General features: G+C 46.0%; 1 long non-coding RNA gene across 1 annotated transcript; it reads left to right on the top strand.

Annotated features, from left to right (window-relative positions):
* Positions 1-206: 206 nt before the first annotated feature.
* On the top strand, positions 207-8,833 carry LOC107971294 (uncharacterized). The gene is made up of 3 exons (XR_001714245.3): positions 207-512; positions 4,590-4,751; positions 7,773-8,833. It is a non-coding gene; the product is annotated as an uncharacterized LOC107971294 (long non-coding RNA).
* The last annotated feature ends 2,521 nt before the right edge of the window (positions 8,834-11,354 follow it).

The following is an 11,354-nucleotide window of genomic DNA, read 5'->3' as shown; positions in this document are numbered from 1 at the left end:
TTGGTCTGTGCTTGAAGTTTCTTTAGCCTGGCTCATGTCTGCCTTCTCCTAGGGTCATAAGACTGTCCATGTATCCCAGAGAGAAGACAGGCAAGAGTCCATGGTTGATGCACCTCCACGGAGGTCTCCTTATTTTTCAAGCTTCAGTGACTTGTCGCTAGGCAACAATGACATTCATTGTGATGCAAGCCAGAGCTCACAGCTCAGGCCTCGAGCCCTGAGACTATCACAGTCATTAGCAGGTCCGTGCTCCAGGCTGTCAGAACTGTCACCCTGTGTAAGAAGAGGGACATGGTACAGGCAGGGCTCTCCTAATATCGGGAAAATGGCTGTCTGTGAAACCTTGCTGCAAGACTTGACCTTAGGGCCCCTTCAGCCCTTCTCTGTAGTCAGTCCTGCTGGAGTAGGAGGCATTTTGAGACTTTGAGGTGTTCACTGGAAACTGCTCTTCTGACTTTATTCCTGGAAGAGTTGTGCAAGAATAAGACCCACGGAGATTGAACTATAGTTTGGTGAGTTTTTGTTGGATCTTTTGTTGATGGAATTATACCTGAGAACCCAGAGGTAGATGTCACCAGTGATGGCCAGGTCCTTGACATCAGTGCTTCCCTTGACCTGGTCTTTTGAGGGGCTCTCTGTGAAATGCAGGAACCATGACAAAGCAGGTCTGAGGTGGAGCAGTGTTCTCAAACCTCGTACTGGCATCTCACAAGTGCAGATGAAGTTGATACAGTGTCTCAGAGGCTGTCTCTGGTGATTGTAAGCTTGATAAGTGTGTCCAGAGGTGCTGTTGAAAGGCCCTGTTGACCCCCATGATAGTAAAAGACAATCAAGGCTTCCCTGAGAGAACAAGTTGCCTTGTGCTGGAGTTCAAGCAATATTCAAAAATTCCTATCACAGTACCCCAAATCCTCCTGCAAGTGTGAGAAACATCAGCCCCCACAAGGAGACCACCATCCACAACCTGCAATGCTGCTAGCCTACTTGACATTGTTTTGCTCCCTGATATCCGTTTTGGCCAAAAGATGTGTGGTGAGAGGCAGTGGCATCCAGTAACAGCCCAATGAAATACCCCTCCACACAGATAAAGGAAATGCAGATGAAGCCTACATTACAAGGCAAAAGCCAGACACGGTGGCCTGATTCTCATCTTTCAGGATTCATTCATCCCTCTGATAGAGGTGAGAGAACAAGAGTTTTCCTGTAGGTGGCTGTAATGGGGATTTACAGTTTTAAAATTATCACAGCTGCCCAGTGATTAATACCTGAGAGTGTTTACAACAAAAACTCACAAAATGGATTACCATGAGGGTCGTCCTCTGTGAACTTGGAAATCTTTAGTGTGGAATATGTTGAGCCAGACCCAGGTAAAGCTAGCCCTATGAGGAACATAGAAGTCAGAGAAAGAAGAGGTAAGTTTGGAGGTCACATACCACCCAGCATCAATCCATTTCACTCCCATTTTGATCAGGGTATCAAAACCCTCAAATCGGTAGTTTACCGTGATGGCCCCAGTTTGCACTACAAATGTTGCCTGAACATTGGGGTACTTTCACCTGAACACTGGGCAATGGTGTGGACTGTTTGTGCAATTAATGGAATGTGGAGATGCAGTTTGAAGCACCTTCTGTGTCATCTATCTTCACCTTTTTTGCTGGTGAAGGTACGGGACCCCATCCATCCCTCACTAGATCGTATCCTCAACCGTATCTGACGTTATTGCTGCTCAAACTCTCTCACCTAGAATGAAATATCAAGATGATGGATGAGTGCCCCCTCATGATGTGAAGCCTTTGCTTGTCTAGGAACTGAATTTGAGGTAAATTCAGGGGGCTAAGCAGACAGGATGACTAGTGTCCCCCTTCGGATTGGCCAAATTACAATGAAACACTGGGAGATGTCTATTCTTGGGTGTGGTATTCTGTTTTTCTAGAATTGTGCCCTTTTTTGCCAGGGGTGATGATTGGGATTCTGGCAGGTCAGAGCCAGCCTACCTATTCATTGTGGATTCATGATCCACAAAAAAGTAAAGAAGAAAAAGCCCCACAGCCGACACAGAGCCACACAGACAGCCCACCCAAACGTTAAGAGACTAAAAAATAAAAAGCATTGCAGTGCTTTATCTCCATTTTATTTATTTATTTATTTATTTGAGATAGCATCTCGCTCTACTGCCCAGGCTGGAGTGCAGTGGCGAGATCTCAGCTCACCACAAGCTCCACCTCCCCATTTCATGTCATTCTCCTGCCCCAGCCTCACAAGTAGCTGGGACTACAGGCGCTGGCCACCACACCCGGCTAATTTGTGTGTGTGTGTGTGTGTGTGTGTGTGTGTGTGTGTGTGTGTGTGTGTGTATTTTTAGTAGAGATGGAGTTTCACCATGTTAGCCAGGATGGTCTCGATCTCCTCACCTCATAATCTTCCTGCCTCAGCCTCCCAAACTTCTGGGATTACAGGTATGAGCCACCGCACCCGGACACTTTATCCCCATTTTTTTTAAGCAAAATCCATTTAAGGCACACAAAACCACACACACACACACACACACACACACACAAAACCACACACACACACACACACACACAGAGAGACATCAAATATTCCCAGCACTCCGACAGAAACACACAACCCGGGAGATTCTGAGGCTGCATCTTTCTGCAGGAAGTCCCACAGAGCAACCCCATGGAACACAAGAGGGCTAAACCTAGAAATCACAGTGGGACATGTATCATAAGGCTAAACCCTAAAACATCTAGGTAGGCCTGAGGCATCCTGCAGATTTTTTGGATCCTTAGGGATTTTGTGGTTAATTCCTGGGGCTCCACTTGATGTTTCTTCAGGCTGGCTCACATCTGCCTTTTCCTAGGATCATGGACTATCCCACAGATCACACAGAGAAGACAGGTGAGAGTCCACCACCAACCCACCTCCACAGAGGTCTCCTTCCTTTGCCAAGCTTCAAGGACATTTCACTAGGCAAAAATGGCATTCATAGTTACTCTAGCCAGAGCTCACAGCTCAGACCTTGTGCGCTGAGACTAGCACATATGCATTGGCTAGGCATTCATGTTGATGCTAGCTAGAGCTCACAGCTCAGACCCCGTGCCGAGACTAGTGCATATGCATTGGCTAGGCAGACACGGTACTGGGCTGTCAGCATGCCTAAGCAGAGGAAAATGGCACAGGCAAAGCCAGCCTGGTATTGGGAAAAAGGCTACCTGCAGTAACCCACTGCAGGACCCTAAACATCTCAACCTTAGGGCCTTTACACATTGTCTTCATGGACGGGTCACACTGGAGGAAGAGCTGTTTGAAGACTGTGAGGTGGTCGCTGAAGACTGCAATTCTAACTCTAACTTCTAAATAAGCTGTGTGCAAGAATTGGGTCCCATGGGGATTGAAATACAAACTGGTGAGATGTTGAGGAGTCTTTGGGTGATAGAATTATATCTGAGACTCCAGAGATGAAAGTCAGTGAATTATGGCCAGGCCCTTGACCTCAATATGCTCCTTTATCCTGGACCACATGAGTGCTCTCTGGGAAAGGCAGGAACAACAACCAAATAAAGTCCAAACTGGAGCAGTGTTCTCAGACCTCGAACTGGCCTCTCACAGGTGCAGATACAGTTGGTGCAGCGTCTCAGAGGTCATCTGTGGCGATTGCAAGCCTGAAAAGCGCATCCAATATTGGTATTGAAGGGCAACGTGGACGCTCCATGAAAGCCAAGAAAAATCAAGGCTCACCTGAGAGAATGAGCGGACTTGTGCTGAAGCCCAAGCAACCTTTAAAGATACTTGTTAGAGCTCCCAAATACCTGCTGGAAATTGCAAACAACCTCAGTCCCCACAATGAGTCCAAGACACTGAACAGCATGAACAGCCATTCTAACAGAAGTCCTTTTTGCTTTCTGAAATCCTTGCCAGCCAAAAGATCTGTGGGGAGAGGGAGTCACATCAAGCAGCAGCTTAATGAAAGATACCCTCCACAGTGAGAAAGCACCAGCAGATGAAATGAAACAAAGGCTAGATTACCAAGAAAAGCCAGACATGTCTGCCTGTTTCCCATCATGCAGGAATCATGCAACCTTCTAATAGAAGTGGGAGAACAAATGTTTCCCTTTTGCCAACAGTAATGAGAATTTACGGTTTTAGGGGTATCACAGGAGCTCAGTCATTAAAATATGACAGTGTTTAGAAGGAAACACTCATGCAATGGATTCCCTTGAGAGTCGTCTTCTGTGAACTGGGGAAGTTCTAGCATGGAAGACATTGAGCCAGACCCAGGAAACAATAGGCTGATGAGGGACATGAAAGTCAAGAAATGAACAGGCAAGTGTGGAGGCCACTTCCCACCTTGTATTAATTGGTCTCACTCCCATTTGGCTCCGGGTATGAAAGCCTTCAAATCAGGAGTTTGACAAGATGCTCTTACTTTGCACTCTAAATATTTCCTGCATGTTGGAGTACTCCCACCTCAATACCAGGCCACCATGTAGACTGCTTGTGTAATTAAGAAAATGTGGGGATTCAGTTGGAAGCACCTTCTGTGTCATCTACCTTCACATTTTTTTTTTTTTTTTTTTTTGCAGGTGAAGTAGCGGGACACTATCCACCCCTCAACAGATTGTATCTTCACCCCTATCTGACCTCATTGCTGCTCTCACTCTCTGTCCCAGAATAAAATTCCAAGATGTTGGAGGAGTGCCCCCTCACAATGTGAAGCCCTCGCTCAACGGGGAACCAAATTCGAGGTAAATTCAATGGACTCTGTGAACAGGGTCATGGCCTGCCTTCCAATTCACTGCATATTTATGATCCACAGAAAAGTAAAGAACATGGAGCCCTGCAGTGCACGCAGAACCACACAAACTGGCCACCAAAAGGTTAGGCATCTTGATAAAAGAAGCACTGTAGTGCATTAGCCACATTCCTTTAAGAAGACTCCACATTCAGGTGTGCACACACACACATACACAAACACACAAAGCCACTAAGACACATCCACATGCAGATATCCAACACTCAAAACACTCCCACAGAAACACACATCCTGGCAGCTTTTGAAGCTGAGGGGTTCAGCAAAAAGCCCCACCAGGAGAGAACAATTCTGGGGAACACAGGCCAGCTGCACATAGACATCACATTGGGGCAATTTTCAAAACAAATCACATGTACAACAACTAGGTAGGCCTGAAGCATACTACAGAACCTGTTGGAACCTTAGGGATTTTGAGGTTTATTCTTTGGACTCTGCTTGGTATTTCCTCAGGCTACCTAATGTCTGCCCTTTCCTAGAATCATGGGACTATACCGTGGGTTGCACAGAAAGAACAGGCAAGGGTCCACCTGAGACACAACTCCATGGAGGTTTCCTTCTCCTCCAAGCCAAGGGAATTGTTGCTAGGCAACAGGGATATTTATTATGATGCAAGTCAGAGCTCACAATAAGGCCTGGTGCCCTGAGACTAGCCCAAGTGCATTCATGAGGCAGGATTGGGCACCTGGTTATCAGAACTGTGAGCCTGCCTTAGCAGAAAAAAATGGTACAGGCAAAAGGGACTTGGTATCGGGAAAAAGTCTGCTGACAAAATCCCACTACAGGAACTTAAAATTCTCGACCGCAGGCCCCTTCGGACTGTCTCCACAGTCAAGTCTGGCTGAAGGAGGAGGCTTTTCGAGGCTACGTGGTGGCCTCTGGAACCCACTCTTCTGACTCCAATCCATACAGATCTGTGAGAAAGAATCAGGTCTCATGGGGATTGGAATATAGTATGGAGTGTTGTTGAGAGTTCTTTGGGTGACAGAATCATACCTGAGAGCCCAGAGGCGGGTGACATCGAAAGATGGTTGGACTCTTGACCTCACTGCTTTCCTTCATCCTTGGCCTCACAAGGGCCCTCTGGGATAAGCAGAAACCATGACAAAGAAAAGTCCAAAGTGTTCTCGCTACTCGGACTGGCCTCTCACTGGAGCAAATGATGTTGAGAGAATGTCTCGGAGGCTGTTTGTAGTGATTACAAGCCTGATGGGGTGTCCAGTAGCGCTGCTGAGTGGCACTGTGGATTCCCCATGAAAGCCAAGAAAAATAAAGGGTTGCCTGAGAAAATGAACTGCCTTGTGTGGGAGTCCAATCTATGTTTAATGATTCCTGTCAGTGGACTCCAAAGCCTCCTCCAAAGTGCAAACAATCTCAGTTACCACAATCATACAATTACCCACAACCTGGATCACAGGTAGCCTACCCACCGTATCTTTTGCTCTCTGAAATCCCTTGCAGCTAAACAATCTGTGGTGAGAGGCAGCCCATCTAGCAACAACCTAATGAAAGAGCCCCTCCACAATCAGAAGGCCATGCAGATGAAGTTAAACAGACTAGATTGCAAAGCAAAAGCCAGACATGGCTGATTGCTTCTCATCCTAAAGGAATCATGCAGCCCTCCGGTAGATGAAGAAAACAAGTTTCCTTGTTGGTAACTGTAATGGGAATTTATGGCTTTAAAAGTATCAAAGCTGCCCAGTCATTAAAAAGTGACTGTTTAGAATAGGACATTCATGGAATGTATTCCCATGAAGGTGATTCTCTTTGAGCTGGGAAACATTTTGTGTGAAAGTTGCTGAGCCAGACCCAGAAAACCCTAGGCAGGAGAGGAACTTTAAGTCAGGAAAAGAAGAGACAATTTTGGAAGTCACATCCCAATCAGCATCAATCCATTCCACTGTCATTTGGCCATGGGATTGAAATCCCTGCAATTGAGAGTTTGCCACGATGGCCCCAATTTGCACTCCAAATGTTCCTTGCACCTTAAAGTACTCTGACCTGAACACTATGTGGCCATGGTGTAGACTGCTTGTATAATTAAAGGAATGCTGGGATGCATTTGAAAGCACCTTCTGTGTCATCTGTCTTCATTTTTCCTGCAAATGAAGTTGCGGGACCCCATCCAACCCACACCAGATTGAGCCCCAGATTGCTCACCCCTAACTGACCTTATTTCTCCTCATACTTGATGTCCCAGGATAAAATCCCAAGACAATGGAGGAGTGCCCTCTTGTGATGTGAAGCTCCTGCTCTGATGGGAACTAAATTCAAGGTAAATTAAAGGGACAATGCAAATAGGACTGCTATTGTCTCTTTTTGTTGGCCACAGGACACTGAAACAGTGGGAGATGTCTGTTTTTTGATGTGGTGTGCTCCTCTTCATTCTAGAAGAGTGAATATTTTTTTTTTCAGGGGAGGTGATTTGGATGCTGTTATTTCTTGTTGAATCACCCAATTCACTGACGATTCATAATCCACAGAAAGAATAAAGAAAACGAAACTGCAAATTCCCAGCAGAACAACATAGACAGGTCACTAAAATGTTGGGAGACTCAAAAAGAAAAAAAAAAAAAGTAAAGAAAAAGAAGTGCTACAGTTCATGAGCTACATTACTTTGAGCAGACTCCAATTTCAGGTATGTGCATGCATGCACACACATACACAAACTCACACACACACCTCAACACAAAATGCCTCACAAACATGCATATATGCAACACTCACAATACTCCCAGAGAAACATACAGCTCAGGAGCTCTGGAGTCTGTGTGGTTCTGCAGGAAGACCCATCTAAAAGAGCAACCCTAGGGAACACAGGCAGGCTTCTCCTAGAAATCACTGTGGGGAGAGTTTCAAAAAGACTCTCACCCCGACAGCCTCTAGGCAGGTCTGAGGAATTATGCAGATGCTTTTGGATCCTTAGGAATTTCACTCTTTTTTTTTTTTTTGGCAGTGCTTGACGTTTCTTCAGGCTGGTTCATGTCTGCCCACTGGTAGAGTCATGGAACTATCCCGGGAATCCCACAGACAAGACAGTTGAGTCCACGGCCAACACACCACATCTTTACAGAGGTCTCCTTCACCAAACCACAGGGACTTGTCGCCAGGCAATGGTGACATTCATTGTGATGCTACTCAGATCTCACAATCTGGCCTGGCCCACTGAGACTAGTGCATGCACATTGCTGAGGTAGGCTCAGGCTCCCAGCCAGCAGAGTTGTCAACCTGCCTAAACAGAGAAAAATGCTACAGGCAGAGCCAGCCTGACTCCATTCCTGAAAAAGAATGTGGGTGTGCAAGAATCAATTCCATGGGGATGGAAATATAATCTGGTGTGTTGTTGAAGTTTATTTGGGTAATAGAATTATACCTGAGACCCTAAAGGATGATGTCAGTGAAAGATAGTCATGCTCTTGCCATCACTGCCTCCTTTCATCCTGAACCATGCAGGATCTCTCTGGGAAAGACAGGAATCACGACAAAGGCAAGTCCAAGGTGGAGCAGTATTCTCACACCTCAGACTTGCTTTTCACGGTTCAAATGAGTGTGAGAGAATGTCTCAGAGGCCATGTGTGGTGAGAGGAAGCCTGAAAATGGTACTCAGTAGTGCTATTGAGGGGCACTGTGGATTTTGCATGAAAGCAAAGAGAAATCAGTACTCACCTGAGGGAATGAGCTGCCTTGTGCTGAAGTCCAAGCAGTGTTCAATGATACCTGTAAGAGGACCCAAAATCTTCCTGCAAAATGCAAACAGCCTCAGCCCCCAGAATGACACTATGACCCACAACTTGAAACCCAGCCAGCCTACCTGAAATCCAGTTTGCTCTCTGAAATACCTGGCAGCTAAATAATCTTTGGGGAGAAGAAGTCCTATTCAGCAACAGCCTAATGAAAGAGCCCCTCCACAATGAGAAGGCTGAGCAGATGAAATGAAACAGAGGCTAGATTACCAGCAAAAGCCAGGCACGGCTGCCTGCTTCTCATCCTTCATGAATCAAGCAGTCCTTGATAGAGGTGGGAGAACAAGTGTTTTTTTGTTGGCAACTGTGATGGGAATTTGTGGCTTTAAATGTATCAAAGCTGACCACTCATTAAAACCTGAAAGTGTTCAGAAGGAAACACTCATGCAATGGATCCCCATGAGGGTTGTTCTCTGTGGGCTGAGAAATATTTAGTATGGAAGTCCTTGAGCCAAGCCCAGAAAACCCTAGGCTGCCAAGGAATATGGAATTCAGGAAAAGAAGAGCGAAATCTGGTGTACACATCTCACTCAGCATCCATCGATTTCACTCCCATTTGGCTCCGGGTATGAAAGCCCCAAATTTGGGAATTTGCCAAGATGGCCCAAATTTGCACTCCAAAAGTTTCATGCACATTGGAGTACTCTCACCTGAACACCAGGCCATGGTGTGGACTGCATGTGCAATTAAGAAAATGTGGGGATGGCTGGGTGTGGTGGCTCACACCTGTAATCCCAGCACTTCGGGAGGCTGATGCAGGCAGATCATGAGGTCAGGAGATGGAGACCATCCTGGCTAACAGGATGAAACCCATTTCTACTAAAAAAAAAAAAAAAAAAAAAAAATAGCCGGGTGTGGTGGCAGGAGCCTGTAGTTCCAGCTACTCAGGAGGCTGAAGCAGGAGAATGGCGTGAACTGGTAAGGCAGAGCTTGCTGTGAGCCAAGATCACACCACTGCACTCCAGCCTGGGGGGCAGAGTGAGACTGTGTCTCAGAAAGAAAAAAAAAAAAAAAAGAAAAGAAAACATGGAGATAGTGTTGGAAGCACATTCTGTGTCATTGGCCTTTTTTTTAATTATTATTTTTCATTGCAGATGAAGTTGCAGGACCTCTTCCACCCCTCACCAAATTGTACCATTACACCTATCTGATCTTATTGCTGCTCATACTCTATGTCCCATGATGAAATCCCAAAATGTTGGGGGAGAGCCCAGTCACAACATGAAACACCTTCTCAGTTTGGAACCAAATTCGAGGTAAATTCAAAAGGCTCTGTGTACAGGACTGCTAGAATCTCTCCCTGAATTGACCACAGGACTATGCAACTTGGAGAGATGTTTGTCTTTTGGTGTGGTGTGCTCATCTTCTTTCTCGAAGAGTGGATTTTTTTTTTTTTCAGGGGAAGTCATTCGGATGTAGGCGGGTCTCAGTCTGCCTCCCATTTCACTGTGGATTCATGATCCACAGCAAAATAAAGAATGCAGAGCTACAGAGCCCAAGCAGATCCACAGAGAAAAGCCACAAAAAGGTTTTGAGACTCAAATAAAAGAAGCATAGAAGTGTGTTAGCCACATTCTTTTAAGCTGACTCCACTTACAGACACACACACACACAAACACACCATGCCACACACAGGCAGACATCCAACACGTGCAACACTCACACAGAAACAGACAATTTGGCAGCTCCTGCGGCTGTATTTTTCTGCAGGAAGTCCCACCTGAGAGAGAGAAACCCAGGAAACACAGGCGGGCAGTACCTAGAAATGACAGTGAAACAAGTTTCAAAAAGACTCATGCCTACAACATCAAGGCAGGCTTAAGAAATTTTGCAGATCCACTTGGATTCTTAGAGATTTTGTGGTTTTTCCCTGTGGATGTACTTGACATTTCTTCAGGATGGCTCATGTCTGCTCTCTTCTAGGATCATGGGAATATGTTGTGGATCCCACAGAGGAGAAAGGTGAGAATCCACTGCTGATGCACCTCCATGGTGGTCTCCTTCTCTAAGATGCAAAGACTTTTCCCTAGGCAATGGTGACATTCATTGTGATGCTAGCCAGAGCTTAAATAAGGCCTGGTGCCCTGAGACTAGCACAAGAGTATTTGTGAGGCTGGCTCAGGCATGCAGCTGTCAGAGCTGTAAGCCTGCCAAAGCAGAAGAAAATGGTACAGGCCAAGTCATCCTCGTATCTAGAGAAAGTCTGCCAGTTAAATCCCACTGTGGAACCCTAAAAGTCTCAATCTCAGGGCCTCATCTGGCTGTCTCCATGACTGGGTTCTGCTAGAGGAGGAGGCATTTCAGGACTGTGAGGTGGTCTCTAAAAACAGCTTACTTGACTCCAATCCCAATAAGGAATGTGTGTGTGTGCAACAATCAGGACTCATAAGGATTGAAATATTGTCTGGTGTGTTGTTGAGGGTTCTTTGGGTGATAGAATTGTACCTGAGACCCCAGAGGCTGGTGTCAGTGAAAAATGGCTGGGCTCTTGACCTCACTACCTCCCTTAATTCTGGGCCTTGCAGGGGCTCTCTGGGAAAGGCAGAAACCACTATGAATTGAAGTCCAAATCAGCATGAAGCAGTGTTCTCACACCTTAAACTGGCAACTCACAGGGGTAGATAAGGTTGAGTCAGTGATTCAGAGGCTGTCTGTGGTGATGGAAAGCCTGAAAACTGTGTCCAGTAGTGCTGTTGAGAGGCACTGTGGATTTCCCATGGAAGAAAAAGAAAATAAGACTCACCTGACAGAATGAGCTGCCTTTTTCTGGAGTCAAAGAAATGTTCATTGATTCC

Source organism: Pan troglodytes, chromosome Y, assembly GCF_028858775.2.
Source record: "Pan troglodytes isolate AG18354 chromosome Y, NHGRI_mPanTro3-v2.0_pri, whole genome shotgun sequence".
Taxonomy (NCBI): Eukaryota; Metazoa; Chordata; class Mammalia; order Primates; family Hominidae; genus Pan; species Pan troglodytes.
Note: the sequence above shows the minus strand (reverse complement) of the source record. Positions and strands in the feature narration are given on the sequence as shown.